This window comes from Bicyclus anynana, chromosome 3, assembly GCF_947172395.1.
Source record: "Bicyclus anynana chromosome 3, ilBicAnyn1.1, whole genome shotgun sequence".
In the NCBI taxonomy this organism is placed as follows: domain Eukaryota; kingdom Metazoa; phylum Arthropoda; class Insecta; order Lepidoptera; family Nymphalidae; genus Bicyclus; species Bicyclus anynana.
Genome location: NC_069085.1, coordinates 13,523,070 through 13,540,890, shown reverse-complemented (window position 1 = coordinate 13,540,890; position 17,821 = coordinate 13,523,070). Strand labels below are relative to the sequence as shown.

At 38.6% G+C, this 17,821-nt stretch overlaps 1 protein-coding gene across 1 annotated transcript in view; it reads left to right on the top strand.

Annotated features, from left to right (window-relative positions):
• Window positions 1-1,372: 1,372 nt before the first annotated feature.
• Window positions 1,373-17,821, top strand: part of LOC112058229 (fibronectin type-III domain-containing protein 3a-like) — a 79,430-nt gene continuing 62,981 nt past the window's right edge. Inside the window, exon 1 of the mRNA XM_052890106.1 lies at window positions 1,373-1,725. The gene's annotated coding sequence lies outside the window, so the exon portion shown is untranslated. The remainder of the gene's footprint in view (window positions 1,726-17,821) is intronic.

Sequence of the window (17,821 nt, the reverse complement as noted above, 5' to 3'; positions counted from 1 at the left end):
GCTCAGGATCATGGTGTTTGGAAGTCCCTAGAAAAAGCCTTTGTCTTGCAGTGGGCTGATATGATGATGATCAAGCGCGTTATAACATGAGCTGTGGGCCATAATATATAGCCAATTTGAAGGTCTAATACAAAACAGCCAGGTCAGGACCGAAGGAAGGACCTTTTAAGAGAGGAATATGGAGCTTGGACGTACCATACTGGCCACTGCTCAATTTGAACTGGCGGGCGGATTAGGACAAATAAATTAAACTAATTATGTCCTTACGACTTGGTTCATAACGCGCCGAATAGATTAGTAGTAGATCAGTAGTAGATAGATTAGTAGAGATCTACTCCTCTAAAAGGCAAAAGCTAGAGATTTTAGGAGTAAATAACCCTCCTAGGAGCAATTCTGCTCGAGAACGTTGGCATTTCATTTTGCAGTTGCCTAGGGTGGAGTACGTTTATACTCGTATTATGGAAGATGAGAAGAATGAATACCTAGTACTAGTAGGTACAGTGAGTTGCCCTTACAGATCGGGTCAGCTGCTTCTGCCTGTCCTTAGAGATGCCTTGGCGTTGCGCTAATGATACTAGCTACTTTTACCGACGATTTTTGCCCCAAAACGATCACAGATTCTAATGATAATGTCTAACGTGTTCTTAGTTTTTCACCTCCGATTATAAAAAAATGGTAGGTATTGCAGGTTTGGCTGCTATGAATGTCTGTTTATTGGCAATGTAGCATTTAAATGGGAGAAGAATTAGTCTTAAGTGAGAGATCAAATTTGGATGTTTTAAATATTTTTAGAGATGTTTCTTAAACGTTTCATCAAGATCGGTTCAGCCTTTTACACGATCATGGAGGATGAACAAACGTATATTTTCAAATATACCCGATTGGGTATCTATCAAAAATATAAGCATGACCTTATATAATCAAAGATGATATAATTACAAACCATGATATAATTACAAACTAAGTTACATAAAAATTGGTCGAACTGCCAAAAGTTATGGCAACTAAGTATAATTGGTGAAAATCGCCTGAAAGTCAATCAATCAATAGTCTGTTTTATGTTTAGATAATATGTAAGTAGCCGGTAGATATTTACTAACTTTAGCACTCAGCACGTTACTACTACTGTCAACTGTATCTATTGTTTTTTTTTTGTGTTTTAGTTAGGCTAGGAATTCTATTAAGCAATGCGGTATGTAGTCTTATAGAAAGATGTCGCGTCAACAATGTAGGAGATGAGTGACCCGATACTGTTAGCGGAGTCCCTGACGACGGCGGCGGCGACGCCGACGGCGCGTTGCTAGGCGGCGCGGACGGGCGGCGGCGGAGCGTGCGGCGGCGCGGCGGCCACGTCGCGAGCGGCCCCCGCGCCCGGCGGAGGGACGAGGGAGAGAGCGCTCGCCGCGCGGTGCCTCACGCCTCAGTCACTCAGTACTCTACGCGGCTTCGTCCTCGGCGCCGGTGAGTCGCCGACACGCCGACAGCGCCCGACCTCTGGAACCCGACCGTTTATGACATTCGACAACCCCGCCCCGTGCATTTTTCCGAGTTGCATTTCGATCGGTGCGAAGAGTGAGTCGGCGGTGACCGATCGGTGACTCCTCCCGCGTTTATTTATGTTGTCGTTTTGGTGTGGTGAATATTTGTGCCGTACGGACGATAACCGGATTATCTGTGCGCCCGAGTTAGTGGATATTTTTACCGATCGACGGCTTTTCCTCGAAGGTGAGTGAATTTCTCGATTTGGCGAATGCGACCGTGTGTACACAGTGCAGTGCCGGGACGTCGGGTGGCCGCGACGTGGCGCCGGCCGTCGATACGCTCTGGAACATCGAGAAGGCGAGAGGCCCACCGGTGGCCGAACGTCTCTGCTCCCACAGGCCGTCGCACATGAAACATCCTTACACTAGATCCTTACTCCTCGCATTATTGCGTGGCATTGTTTTAAATTACCTTTAATGAGCGCTATGACGTCATGCACTAACAGGACGTGGTTCTTGGAAAGCGAAAGATATGCGAGTGGTTTTTCCGGAACGACTGCTATTTAGATTCTTGTTAGAATGCCCTATCCCACTATTCCATATGGTGGACGGAAACGAGTAGAGACGTGGAGGAGAGCGGGCGCAGGCGAGGGGAGGTACTGCGCGGCCCAGCGGCCGGTCAAGCGACCGCATTCCATATGGAATGTCGGACTATACGATACGCAATGTCAGTGTAGCTCTCAGTTAGCCTCTCGGCGGTACCACTGCATATTTGCAACATTGTAGCTGTTTCCCGTGGGTACAATGAATGCGTTCAATGCTTACCTACAGCGTATACCTACTTGGTAAATTGTAGGCGGTGATTGACATCGCGCAGGTCTCGTTACTACACCTACACTATCATTTATATTTAGCTATCAGCTATCACCATTTAGATTGATTTAAAATGCAGTTACTAGACCCCCCAATTATAAAAAACCTACCTACGTACCTACTAATTGAAAAAAAATAGAATCTGTTCTTCATACATTCCATACGGGCGTAGTTTTGTCATTCTACCCACATAAGCAGCAACGGGAAAACAGCTGAGCAGAATTTGATCAAACATTTTTCTATTGCTTATTTATTTTACCTAATATAATGAGATCCATATGAAGTAGAGATCTACCTTACCTACAATAATTTTCATTATATTCAATAGGTATTTTAGATATTACAGTCGTCATTAAAAAATGTCATAGGTATCCTACTTGTCAACCTACAAGGCCAGTTCCCCTACTTTACCTAAATGGGTAACTCATCAGCAGCGTCATCATCATCAGCCATATTTTTAATTAATAGTTTAAAGGAATAAGGAAAGTGTTACCCTACCCTAGACCCACTACCGACCTACACTATTTCAATACAGGTTACCATTAGACGTAAATATTATAACTAATACATTCATGTCTATGTATACATAAGTATAAAGTTAGGTATAAAATTATTGGTTTACTTAGTAATATATTTTTGTTGTTGATGGCGTTTAGTTGTGTTATTGTATAGTAGGTGTGCGCCAAACTTAGAGTCCGCTCTGAACACGAGGCGTATGGCTGCGCACTGTACGTAAACTTATACTTTGTAATGACTGCGCAAGTGCGCAGTACGGCGTATTGCAACTTCAGAGCGGTTTCAAAGTTTGGCGCACACTATACGTACCTAATCATTTATTTAATTAAGCATGCATGGTGACTCTTACTTACAAAAAAAATATTTGGGCATATTTAAATCTACCTACCTAAATAAATATTAAAATTTCAAACTCAAATAAATAAATAAACATGTGAAAACTAATTAAAATAAAGTAGCTAGTTAAAGAATTAACGCCGATACTTAAATGGTGTCTATGCACCACAATAAATCATAATTAGTTACACCATAGTTTTAATTTATTAAACAACGTTATCTTGTGCTCATTTTTCTTACATGAACGTTGCTTTAGATCTCGTAACAAAGCGGCCGAGTATGTGTTAGATAGTGCGTGCCATATTTCGACACTTGTCCCTCGCTTGTTCCGCCCTGTGCCCTACTATTACTATTACTTACAAAAAATCTACGTACGACTAGATAAGTACAATATTTATCCATTTGACCAATATTGCGTATGATTTTAGATAAATTGGTACGGTACCCTACTTACTAATGGGATTTTGATGACCTGTGGTGCAACAAGCCTTTACAAATGGTCTAGGTACGATTGATAATTAGTATCGTAATCAATTTAGGATTTAATTTTGTTGTATTGTAGGGGGTAATCTCTGGTTTTTCTGAACCTATTTTGAAAATTCTTGTACCATTAGAAAGCCAAGTTATTAGTGAGTGTCATAGGCTATATTTTATCCCTGTATTCTCACGGGAAAGGGAATAACGCAGAAGAAATTGAGGACGTCGCGTCGATTATATTTTATATTTCGCTAAAGAAATGTTGGCAACCCTAGTTAGTACATCAGGTGGAAGGACGAATAAATTATTATTATTGTTATCTACGAATAACCCCTACGGACACCTGATACCATGGTAATGTGCTCAGTTTTTTAACCCTCTTACGTGTTTGTCACAGGTTGTTACAGTTATAGTGACGTCACACTTTGTGACCCCTGCCATTAGATTAATAAAGGTACCTCCTATCTCGCTTTCTTTGTAGCGTGTGACGTTATTAATGGACGGTCCATAATGCGCTCCATTTTGTAGAATCCTTTTCTTCTCGGATCCAGAAATAGACTTGTTTTTGCGATCCTTCGTCCCACTCAATGTTTTCTCTTCTTTTATATCCAGCATAAAAGTCAGTGTCTAATTAAGTATATTGTGATTGATATTCGCTTCTCTTTACTTAATAATTACTTTACCGCCCTTGTGTGGGTGTTGCTCGGTTTAAGTCTCCAGATATTTGTATTATCCAGAGACATTATTATTAATCCTTTCAAGGAAAACCATTTGCGTAGGTAGGCTTTATGTATTTTATCGAATCTCAAGTTAATGAGATGATGTGGCACAGAATAGACACTATTTGTATTTAAATCTTCTTAATTAGTGGCTATCTAGCTACGAAACTGCGAAAATGTAATCAAAAATTGTTCTATGTAGTCATAGTAATCAAGTATTGTAACAATGTATTGTGTAAATGTAATTAATGACCAAGAAATTTATGTTACTTGCTGCTAAGGAACCCTTCATGGGCGAGTCCGGCTCGCACTTGGCTGCATTTTTAAATAAGTAAAGCAGTTTTTGAAGATTTCTTTTTAGGGTTAAGTTGATCCATAGACTTAATTTTTTTTTCTACTTAATTATACAACCGTATTTTTTGTAAGCAGGCACTTGGTATAAAGACGGCTATAGAATTGAAATCTTAGCAGAAATTCATGCGAGAGTTCACTAAAACAACAATGAAGCTCCAATGTTTTGTATCTTGTTACTGTGTAGTTACATATTTAAATATTTATCTCCGAGAGTCCGGGTGTCGGGTCAAATTTACACAATCACGCCGACCTTTAATCTCAGATAGTTTAAATGAGTTCTTTTATTAATTCTCGGTATTATTGTGCGATTTGAAGGTACCTACGCCATGTGATATTATCTATACTAATATTATAAAGCTGAAGAGTTTGTTTGTTTGTTTGAACGTGGCTATCTAACGTGAAAAATTCTTTCAGTGTTAGATAGCACATTTATTGAGGAAGGCTATAGGCTATATATTATTCCCATATCCCTACGGGAACGGGAACCACGCGGGTGGAACCGCGCGGCGTCAGCTAGTTTTATTTAAACAAGAAGAGGAAGAGGAGAGAAAGAAGAACAATGTAATGAAGATTGAAGACTTTGAAAAGAAAAAAATGTTTATGGACCAAGAGTCTGCGTTACCCAAACATACATCTAACTTATTTTATGAAAACGAAACTATAAGCCCTTGTTGCATGAAGCCACGTGTTATGGGTATTTCATAATTTAGAAATTTTCGTTATTTTAGTATTTGAAAAAACTACTAAGTATAAGTATTCTAAATTAATTGTGTAATAGGTATGCTTCCGCCCGAATTTAATTTTTTATAATTATTTTATTTTTTATGGCCACCGGCGGCCAATCTCATGTTGATATTAATTATGTACGCAAGAGATATTATAGTGCACAAGTCTGTGCGCAAGCACAGGTGCACTCTAAATTCTTAAAAAAAGTCCACGATAATTTGATAATTGACAACCCTATCCGATGCTCGTAGCATAGAAAAAGTGGCATAACTTTCACTGATTACAATAACATTTCAAGGTTAATTATATTTATTGTTTTATCAACAAAAACATCAGATTTGTATTAGTTGCCTATCTAATCTATGTAGGTACCTTAGGAATTTGATAAAAATGTGAAAAACGAAATATTCATTAATAACGATATCACAAAATACTGGGTATGGGACTCTCCCCCCCCCCCCTGGGAATTTAAAAAAAAAAAACATAGGTACATACAGCTGTACGTAGAACCTCCTCATTTGTGGTAGTCCTTATTTTGGCCGGTGGAAGGCTTCGGCCGTGACCACCCTACCGACAAAGACGTACCGCCAAGCGATATAGCGTTCCTATATGATGTCGTGTAGAAACCGAAAGCGATGTGCATTTTCATCCTCCTCCTCATAAGATAGCCCGCTTCCATCTTAGATTGCATCATCACTGACCATCACGTGAGATTGTAGTCAAGGGCTAACTTGTAAAGAATAAAAAAAAAGAAAAGTCGGTTAAAAAGAGTTTTACCATTTGTATTAAGCCGCCTTTAATAACAGTAGCATGGAGTCCGTAGTACCGACACACCTTTGTTGATTTTGTTGCTTTAGCAAGATGGTTGTGTTAATTTCTTTAATGGATTTGTGTAAGGCTACTGAAGGTAATTTTCTTGTTTGTGTGATGAAACGACATAAACACATTCCACACAGTTAGGTAGGTACGTATCTACGTACACCTCTCACTGCCTCGAGACTTTCTTCATATTGGTATCGACTAAACCTATACCAAATTACTATATACGAGTAATAGCCTTCTACCTTCCTAAAATACCTTCTAAACATTATTTTCTTCATATTTTTTGATACATGAATTCTTACATAAAAAATTCAATTATTAATCGGATAAATAGATTAGTAGGTGCGAGAGGATTACCAGCAATATCTCTATATAGCTTGCTTAAAGACCTTGGCCTCTCTAGAAGTGCAGCCAGTTCTATATTAGAACGAGTATCCAAAGCTGCTCTAATAGGATCTAACCAAATTTGGATAGGCATAAGGGGAGTGATGATCGATCATCAAGGAATTCCTTAACCCTACATCCAGTAGTCACAAGTCCTGGACTTTGCTTGGTGTTTTTCTCTCTACCACGCGATGGACCCGGCACCTACACGGTGAATCTATGGAATGCTAAGATATTCGTCTCTTCTTCAAGAGTGACTCCAGCGGGGACTAGCACCAAATGGGCCGACGTACAACGGATAACCCTTAGTGGCCAAGTACGCTGACAAACATTTAGCCTTCCTAAAATATTAGGCGTCAAAGAAACACTTGAATATAAATCAAATGCAGCTTTGTTAGATATGTACGTACCTATGTGTAAAGTGCATCATCATCAATATCAACCCATATTCAGCTCACTGCTGAGCTCCAGTCAGCTCAGAATGAGAGGGGTTAGACCAATAGTCCACCAATCCGGATTGGCAGACTTCACACACACAGAGAATTAAAAAAAATCTTTGGTATGCAGTTTCCTCACGATGTTTTTCCTTCACCGTTTGAGACAAGTGATATTTAAATACTCTACCTGTACCTGTATCTACCTATGTAAATAAATAAATTAAATGCATTCGTGTTCCACAAAAATGGAGGAAATAAACAAACATAATATGAATTTAGTTTTTGTAATGTATTAAAATAATATTCATATATGTATATTATGTAGAAATTCATATTGTTTTGCAATAGCAAAATCATAGGAGGTTAGTTGGTAGTTGGTAACGGTTTCGTCGTGTTTGCAGAAGCGCGCCCGTGCGTGTGTGCGTGCGCGCCGCTGTACACACACGCACACGGCCGCAATCACAACTGCGTTGCGGCCGTTGAACCGAATATCCGAGGAATTTCTCCACCTCATCATTACCTACGTTAGAAAAAAAAAACACGGGGATGAAGTATTTTGTTAAAGTTTTGTTATCATTTTTTATGTAAATAGGCTATTAAGCACACTAAGCTTAGTCTACTTATGAAAGCATAAATTATTATTTTCATTATTAGGTAGGTAGGTATGTAGAGTTTGTTTGAACGCGCTAATCTCAGGAACTACAGGTCCGATTTGAAAAATTCTTTCAATGTTAGATAGACCATTTATCGGGGAAGGCTATATTTTATCCCCGTATTCCTACTGGAAAGGGGTAAAACCGCGCGGCGTCAGCTAGTTAAATATACGTCTCGGTCCGGCTTTTTGTGCTTCTGTCGATCTATTTGCTTTGCGTAACTTTAGTGCTTGTCGTTATTTGTGGCAATGTAAAATTTTCTATTTTACGATATTAAAATTCAGATGAATGTTGTAGAAACAATAATTCAAATTAGTGTAATGTCGGAAACGGGCTGTGACGTCAGAAGAGATTTAAAGAACAAATTATAATGATCCAGTGAGTGACCGATGAATGTAGGATTAAGGATATCCTTTAGAACTAGTTAACACTCCCCTTCTTCGCTCAAGTAATTCTCCTAGCCCAGACAAACCCGGCAAGATCCCACCAGAGCAACCCTGGTATACCCGTTCTAATATAGAACCTAAGCCGCGTTACCTATATTTTGTCCGACTGCCTTCTCCCAAAAGGTAGAAGAAGTCTGTGTGCGGATTGACTTTATAGCTCTGCCGGAATTTAAGAATACAGTAGTAGATATTTCAAATAAGGAAGTCAATTATATAATATAATAATTATATACCCACCGAGATACCTATAGTATATGATCAAAATCTATCTACCTACCTTTAATTGATTTATCTTATCATATTATTTTTTACTATCGGTGTTTGTTTACTTTTTTAAACGCATTACTCTAACGATTTAGATACGAGATTAATAAGTAATGATATTATAAACATTCGGTAAAAACAATTCTGTGACTATACCTAATAATAATAATGGTTAGCATGATGTGTGTTGTCGTGTAAGTTTACATAACTATTTGCATAATAAGTAGATATCTTGTGTCTTCAATCCAGATTCTAGGCACTTTTGCATCACCGCCTCGCTGGTATTTTACTAATAAAAGATTGCATCACCCGCGTTCACTTTGAGAGTTTCGACACTATGCATAGGTTGCACAATGCATTCACAAATTCACAACATCCGGTTAGAAAAGAGTTTACTTTCCTCCTTTCTGATGGTAAGTGACAGAGGTATGGTGGGATCAATGCAGTCGTCTTAATTTAGGAGTGAACAATAGGATTTATCATTTGGAGTGGCCAGGAATCCAAGGAAGGCTCTACTAGGATTAGGAATAAGAGCCAGGCAAAACCATGAGGTTTTGCTATATTTGTCTGGGCTATAGTTAGACTATAAGGACTATAGTTAGCCCAGACATATATCTCGCCTAATCTCTACAACTTTAGTCAATTCTGAACACTCAGCCTCTGGATAACGAAGATTGCCTGTCTCATATATCTATTGTATCCCTATTTCTCGTTCGTTGCAATCTTGTACAAACCTACAAACGATAGACGTTTTCCATTTGAAGACATCGGGAAATATGGAAAGATATTCTACGTTCAACGACACGTAATTTAAAATTATTAAAAGCAATGCATACTGAGTACCTTAGGGCAAAATCCCAAAGGCGACATTGTTGTAAATTCCAGTGAAAATACATTGCATGTCATGTTGATCATACGACACTTAAAACCTGGCTCCATAGACAAGAAATAAGAAGTAAAATCGGTCTCGCAATGGTAGGTAGGAACGTATGCCATATTGATGATGGAAGATGAAAATGAAAGCATACACTGTAGATGCATATCTGGTATTGGAGCCTAAAATCAAATTGTACGACCGCAGCACTGGATTTTGGTGGCACAAAAAGTTTACTATTAGATCGGCTTATAAACTGTGTCACCCCACCAACCGAAACGGCAGTTTTAGTTCTAAATTGTGATGCACAGAAGTATCAGTATCTGTATACTAGGAGATTAGAAGAATAAAGCTCGACCGGCGACCGGCGACCGGCGGGCGCGCGGGCGGGCTCAGCGAACGGAGACCGGCGACCTTGGGCCCGCGCCGCGCGGACGTTCGTTGAACGCACCTTGCTCCGTGCACCCCGCACCCCGCACCCCGTACCCCGCGACCCGCGCCACCGCAACCCGTTTGCGCTACGATTATGCGTAATTTTCGTAAATTAAATTTAGAATTAGGCGTAAGTCGTAACTCTGGACTCGACTTCGTAATAATAGACTAATGTGGCAGGCGTCCACTGATTCGCATCGTATCATTTTTATTTTACGGTAGTTAAAATACGTTCGATACGATTCGTACGATGCGGATCAGTGGACGCCTATCATAATGCGTCAGTTGCCGTAGTAGTGTCACATGTTAAATCGTAAAAATGTACTCTTTTCCATTGTGATGTGTGACAGAGAAGTTTTTCGTCCAAGCCGTGCAGGACAGTGTTGACGAAAAAATGTAAGAATCGTAGGTTTTACTTGTACAGGTATGGTGGGATACTTCACTGTCACCCAACGTAATATTATGTTTTCTTACTATAAGATTGCGGACTGCAAATACCACTTATGGCCTGAAAGCTCTAGACATCGGTAGATTACATATCATAGCTACAATACAAACCCATTTGTTACTTGATATGAAGGTTCATATTTCATGTCTTATCACGAATTCAGCTAATATATATATATCAAATTTTTCACATCACAGGTATATAACCGTCAAACAATTTTTTATTTAATTTATCAGAGCTACTCGTCTATGCATTACAAAACCTGGGAGCTAGCGTGCTTGGCGTATCGCAGAATTATTACTCAGAAATTTTAATATTGTCTGCGCTGATAAAAATAAATTATTCTTAGAACTTCTAGCTTCGAGCTAACAATGCTAACAATGCAAACTAAATTAGCTTTATCTTTATTACCATTTTGGTACTACGAATTTAAAAGCACCAATTTTACAAGTCAGCTTTTGACTACAATCTCACCTGATGGTAAGTGATGATGTACTTAATCTAAGATGGAAACGCGCTAACTTGTTAGGAGTAGGGTGAAAACCCAAACCCATTTCGGTTTTACACGACATCGTACCGGAACGCTAAATTACTTGGCGGAAATTGTCTCCATCATAACAATAAAGTTTAAATGGTGTTGGAATATGTGAGCTGGATCAGAGAAAATTAGTTAGTTCTTACACTTTAGGACCGATATTCACCAAATATAGCTAAGAATCACAGCAAGGAAATTGGCTTTCAAATTAAAAAAACTGCATCGAAATCGGTCTATCCGCGTGAGATCTACGATGCCACAGACAGACTCATTTAGAGACAGACATCGACGTCAAACTGTTACACACCTCTTTTTGGGGTTAAAAGTAGACGCTGAATATTGAGTGAAAAATTATGTTTACGAAAAGTAAACATAAAGATTTATTTTACAGTCAGACTTTTTTAGTATATTGGGTAACGTAATTACGTAACATCTAAAAATTGTAAACATATTTAACAAAATGTTACAATGAAAGAGGCCGCCGTTTGATATCGACCCTACTTATCTGCTCACTTCAATAATAAACAGATAAAATGTCGGGAATGAGTTAATCGAAGAACATACATATACGAGTACAAATCGGTTAAATAAAGAAAAAATAGCAGGTTAGTATACGTAGGTCACACTGTAAGTTTTGCGCAACTTAAAAAAACAACATGTTATACTTAATCCAAATATGTATTAAGTTTATTGCTTTTCAAAATATTCTCCTTTATGTTTTAAACATTTTTCATGCGATCGAACCATTTTTTATAACAGGAGGACCACAGATCAATGTGTCGAATTGCGACACTAGACCTTTTGGGACGTTATGTTACACTGGACATTTTGGGATTCTAGTCATTATGAAACAATGGACATTATGAGACTATACGTAAGGCCTCACTAGACATATTAGCACACTCGACATTTTAGGACACTGGACGTAGTCAGCCTGAATGATCTGAAGGCACGTTTTCTACGTACTGATTGAACGCTGCCTCTTCGGAGTTGCTAAAAGTGAAACCTCTCATCAAATCTTTAATTTTGGGGGAAATACAGAAATCACAGAATGCTAGGTCGGAGCTATGGGCAGTATGGGTGACGAGTTTTACTTTTTCGGAAGCTAAAAATGACTTCGAAGAAGCGTTGTCATGGATGTAGGAGAATGCGGCTTTTTGGTCGTCTTTTGCGAATCTTTTTTAACACCCTGAGTGGTACTCGGCATTAACACTCTTTTGATCTTCAAGTAGATCTGTATGCAGAATTGTACAGATGGGACCCGTAGCTGAAAATAAAAACCCGATAATTTTTTTACTAACGTTTCTCGAATTCCTCACTTTTGTTGGCCTGTTCTCATTTTCAAACACCCACTTACAAGACTACAGTTTTTTTTCGGGTTCAAACCAATAAATCCACGTTTCGACTCCTGTGACTATGCCATAAACAGCATTAGAATGTCCGTGGTCGTACTTTAGTAGCATCTCTTTATTATTAGGCTGAAACTGGTGGTAGAGTGACGATCATGTAAGGTTGGAGTGGAGGGAAGGGTCATAAGTATGAAAACAGGAGTTTTTTTTAGTTGCTTGAAAGCAATGATACGGTCTAAGATGAAGCGCGCTTGCCTAGAAGATGCCTATTCACTCTTGCCTTGAAGGTGCTCAAATTGCACGTATCAGAAAACACAGACGACGGAAAGGCATTTCACATCTTAGCAGTTCCTAAGAAACGTTTCGTGCGGGTCGACTGGATGTCGACAAAGAAAGGATGCCATTTTTCACGGCGTTTCGCTGTTCTGTGGTAGTATGGGGATGGAGGATGGATGGATTGTAAAGTTCATGTGCATATATTTGTGGGCCTATATATATTTGAAGCTCAGGATTAGGTACCCACGTGGATAAAATTACAAGCGTCTGTTAATGTTTCGTAGAAGATGTCCATTCCGTTCTGGACCGTTGTAAGTTGGCGCATCTGTGAATGCTTTACTAGAGGCATGTTGGTGGAATAAAAAATATTACCAAAACAAGCGTATCGAGTGAGGTATCTGCATTATTTTCGCACTAGTGGATGCGTGGGGCCCGGCGGGCGGCGGCGCGGCGCCGAGCGTTGACCGCGCTGCCTCGCGCAAATTATATTAATAACTAGCAGACTCCACGCGGTTTCACCCGCGTAGTTCCCGTTCCCGTGGGTATACGGGGATAAAATACAGCCTACAGCACCCGGGGATAGTGTAGCTTCCCAACGGTGAATAAATTTTTCAGTTCAGTAGTTTCGAAGCCTATTGCCAATGCCAAAAACCAACGACCAAATTTTCCTTTTTATAATATTAGTATAGATATACATACATACAACTATTCCGTAATTCCGTAATGTTACATTATTCACTTGAACGCTCCAATACACTATTGTCGAACTGTAAAAAAATATTAGACCGGATTATGCAGGAAGCTGCCAACTATAGGTCCTACAAAGACCTATCTTTTGGCTTTTAATCAATGGGTACACAATACATTATCTTTGTATGTTACAAGCGAAGTTATTTTACGTTTTTGCTATTAAAATAATGTTGTTCGAAAAATCAGTTTTCAGTGAATAAAGACGCTGCTTTTTACACAACGACATTCAATCCGAGTTTAGTTGACGAGTCAATTAATGAAAAAAATCCTCTTTTCAGTAGTTAGGATATGCCTTCCGAACCTGTGGTAGAGACAGACAAACTTGAAGATTCAAGTGTTTGTAAACAAACAAACTTGAATAAACGAATTAGGACTCGAATAGACAGATGAAATGGAAAAGACATCTTAGAACTTGCTAGAAAAAAGTACCTAAACATGAATCTTTATTTAATCAGTCTGCCTCTAAAGATACAATCTATGAAAATATCAAGTCAACATTACATTCTATTTCTAACATAACATAGAAGAACATACTGGTATAAACAACTTACAACATCCATTTACTTAATGCAGATTTTTACGTAAGTAATCTGGGAAGCCTTGCTCGTGAGCACGCTCATTACACACGACTATGCTGCATCTGACATCCTCATCAACGATTTATTGCACAGCGATAATATATAGCCAATATACATTGTTGGAGATTTTTTATACACGGTAAATGCATTTGTGGCACAGAGCAGGATGTCGGAAAATTTTCCTCGTTGTGTTGGCGAATTGTTGAGACGACTCCGAGGCACGTTCGTAGATATAATTCGCAGTAAATGATACGCCACGACACTTGTGCCACTGCATTACGTTTCATTGTTGTGTACACTCTGTGATGGATTTAGATCAGGGCCCACGACGACGGCAATATTTTAGGGCAGTTAAAATTAGTTTCTGTGATGACGTTATCAATTTTTATATTCGAACAGATCAGCACTCGATTTAAAGAAGGGAACTGAATCAGAGGACGAGTTAGGGGGCGAATTAACGTTTAGTGTTCTGTCTTGCAATTTCAAGATCTTGTAAGATAGTTTTGTCTCATCTATTATAATTTATTAATGCAGGTAATTTTATGTGTGTGTAGTCTAAGTTTTCGACACCTCTTCCAGAAGTAAGACAGTACATACAAAATGTTCTTTTAGCAAACGTTTTCTATACAAAAGAGTTATATCGAAAACTTGCCTAAGACGCAACCTCTACAGTGAAACTAAGAGATGCGTATCCTATTAATCATTCTCATTGCCAGCTCGTACGCCGGCCTTCGTTCCAATCTGCTCGCACGCAGTCACATTCAATAAATCTTTCACAATTATACGATATGACCATTTTAACAGTCCAAATAAGTTGGCATGTGCAATAAAGCAATAAACATCTCGTAATTCACGCTAGCGTGGGTATGAAAACGCACGCACAGTGATGATATGACAATAATAATAATTTCAATTTGTGCCGACTCTGCGGTCTCAGCTGCAGGTTTGTTAGCCGTAATGGTTATTAGTTTCAAGTCGACCGACGCTTATGATTGTCATCGAGTCAGTGACAACATGTTTGCGATCTCTCCAGTCCCCGCCGCCACACGACACTTTCTCCAAGTACACTTTAACTATTTGCAAACGCAAATTACATCTTGTTATGCAGTTGTAAAAACATTTGTCGTGAAGCATGAGATCTTTGAAAGATTAGCAGCAGCAGCTGTGTCTGCTATATCATGCCGATCGGAATCATGAAGTATCAACAAATACTTGCCTTCTGTTGATACTGATCAGACAGATGCGCTTGAACGTTGCATTGAATGGCCACAAGATACTTTATTCGATATTATGCTTTGGTCATCAAATATGGAAATGCAAGATGGTCATGTAAACATAGTAGGCTAAACTGCAATGAAATATGACCGAGCTGAGTAAAAAAGCAAGTATTATTTTGCCGAGACAAGAGGTTCTTGTAGACAGTTTGAAATTACATTCTTGAATAATGTCTACACTCGGCCCCGGGAATGAATTAGTTAGCGCAGAGGTGTCAAAAGTTACGCATGTGCTAAAATTATAACCTGGTACATGTTACTTCGATACACCTGCACAGTGCACAGAAGTGGAGCGCCTTAGGTCATTCCTCTTGCTCTAGTTACTGCAGTGACTACACCTTCGTCCTACGTGCACTGCGTTTATAGCAAACTATACTGTTAGGGTCGCATTGATACAATCTATTACCTACATCTGTTTAACAGATTTCACTAAGTGAAGCCATATTTGCTTCTATTTTATGTAGAAATAGGTACAATGTTATGTCTGTGGAAGTACGGTTGCTAGATATCTCTTCTTCTTCTCGTCTCTATTTCATAACCACCACACCACCAAAGTCTTGAGCGGCGGTTTCATACATCATCATCATCAGCAGTGGCGTGAACAAGGTTTTTAAGTAGGGTATGCGGTATGGAGTGTACACACAAGTTATATGAGTAAAGTGAAAAATTACTTCTGTAATTCACAATGAGTCCTAAGGGTAAGCAGCACATTTTTACATCTATGAAGTGCATGAATGAAGTCCCTATTCAAACTGAAGCTTGACAATCAGACGGAGAAAACATTTCCTTCTTCTTTGAAATATTCTTCAGCTGGCTGTAATCACTCTTGGTGATCACTCCTTACAATCGTCCACCCATTTGCGTCGTGGAGCCCTTTTGCCGACTATCTTGCCTTCTAGGATCAACCTAGGAAACTTATAGAGCGGTCCTCTTTGCAGATGTCCGAAAAATGCAACCTTTCGCCTCATAACTTTACAGTAATCGTAATTAATCTGTGGAGTTTAATCAAATTTAACACAAATCATTAGTTTTGGTATTAGTATACTAAAACTAATGAATTATGCTTAAAACAGACATATATTGTTTGTAAAGAGCAAATTCTTACTAAGCGTATCTGTATGCTCTTTGATTAAAAACACCTGCAGTTAGCATTATCAGGCGTACCTAGTAATAAGTATACTGAAACAAGATCCTCAATAATGTAGGGTGTCCGGCTTTTCTACCCAAGTGTCCGGCCAAACTGGCTTGTCCGGCTATTAGGTTTGGTGACCTGGCCACTCTTCCTGCAGTAGATTTGGACGTCGAGACACGCATGCCGCCGTTATCGATAAGATAAGCCCAGTTTGATTGTGCTGCCCAATTTTCTTATCTTTGGCAATCGTCAAATATCTTAATCAGTTGGCAATGGTCCACAACAAACAATTCTCCGAACAATATATCAATTTATAGGTTAATATAACAAAGTGAGTATATTACACGTTATTGCAGGATGTTGCGTGGAATCATTTGTATTATGTAGCCGGTACATCTGCGCACCTGCTGTGGGTTAGCGAATCTTTGTGAATTGACTCATAATGATCTACATTACGAAGCTAATTTTTTTGTGGATTATCATAAACAATGGACATACAATATCAATCATGTATGTTCAATCATAAATGGTGTCTGTTAGATATACTGTTTTTGTCTTAATTTTTTGTTTTGTATTGTTTAATTCTTACTATTAATAAGTAGTCGTGTCAATTTAACCGTAATTAACGATAAATGAAGGAGTCCAGTTATATTAAATGATTTTTTGTTTGATTTCTTATGCTGTACAGGGACTAAAAAGTTTACACATTAAAAATTACCGCTAAAACACTATATCAAGGTTTCGCAGGTATTTGCCCTCACTGACTCCTCTATATTATGTACTTATTAGCATAGTCATATCCTTTAATCTACTGGTTTGATTCCATATCCTACCATAGAATAACATCATAATTAACATTTTAAAGTAATTTTAACGATCTTTCTTTTTCTTTTTATGTATTTTTTTTCAACTTCTCCCTTCCAATATTATTTTATTTCATTCCACTACTCCTTTCTATGCCATATTATTTTTAATTTAAGCAAAAAAACGATTATCATCACAACACATCTTCATCGCTGCATCGAATTTTCTATAAAGAGTTTATCACAATTAATAACTCTACAGAATAATGAACTAATTATAATTATAAGTCATTTTAAACAAGCAATATAATTCAATAAACATAATAACGAAATGTTCCATAACTAAAGTGATAGACTAACAGATGTAACAAGTGGTGTTTCGATGCGAGAGACGATCGATAGAGCCATGGGCGGCTTGTACCCGTGTCTCTTGGCACGCGGCATCGCAGCCCCAGACGTTATAGGGCTGCCAGACGAGAAACTAAGTAAGAATCCATTATTTATAATCTGTGACACATATTACATAATCAGAGTAACCCAGACGTCCAGTACTTAAGCATTAATTGCCCATATAGTCAGACAATAGCTGTATCTCGATATTATTTGATAGTACTCGTAAATCTGAGAAACTGCGTACATAACTTTATAGCAATCCTCTCTAAAGTTCAGTGTCCGGCGAATCTTTGTCACAAAACACGTCACGAAACTGTCTAGCGATATTAGGAACATTATTTCTTATATATCCCGAAAAATATATGGGCTTTATAATTAGAACGATTAGGAGTCTAGATCTTTTTACCATGATCACAGACTACATAATGTGCCACGATCCGAACTCTATAGTTAATTAATTACTTACATTACTTATCTATCAATCTAAAA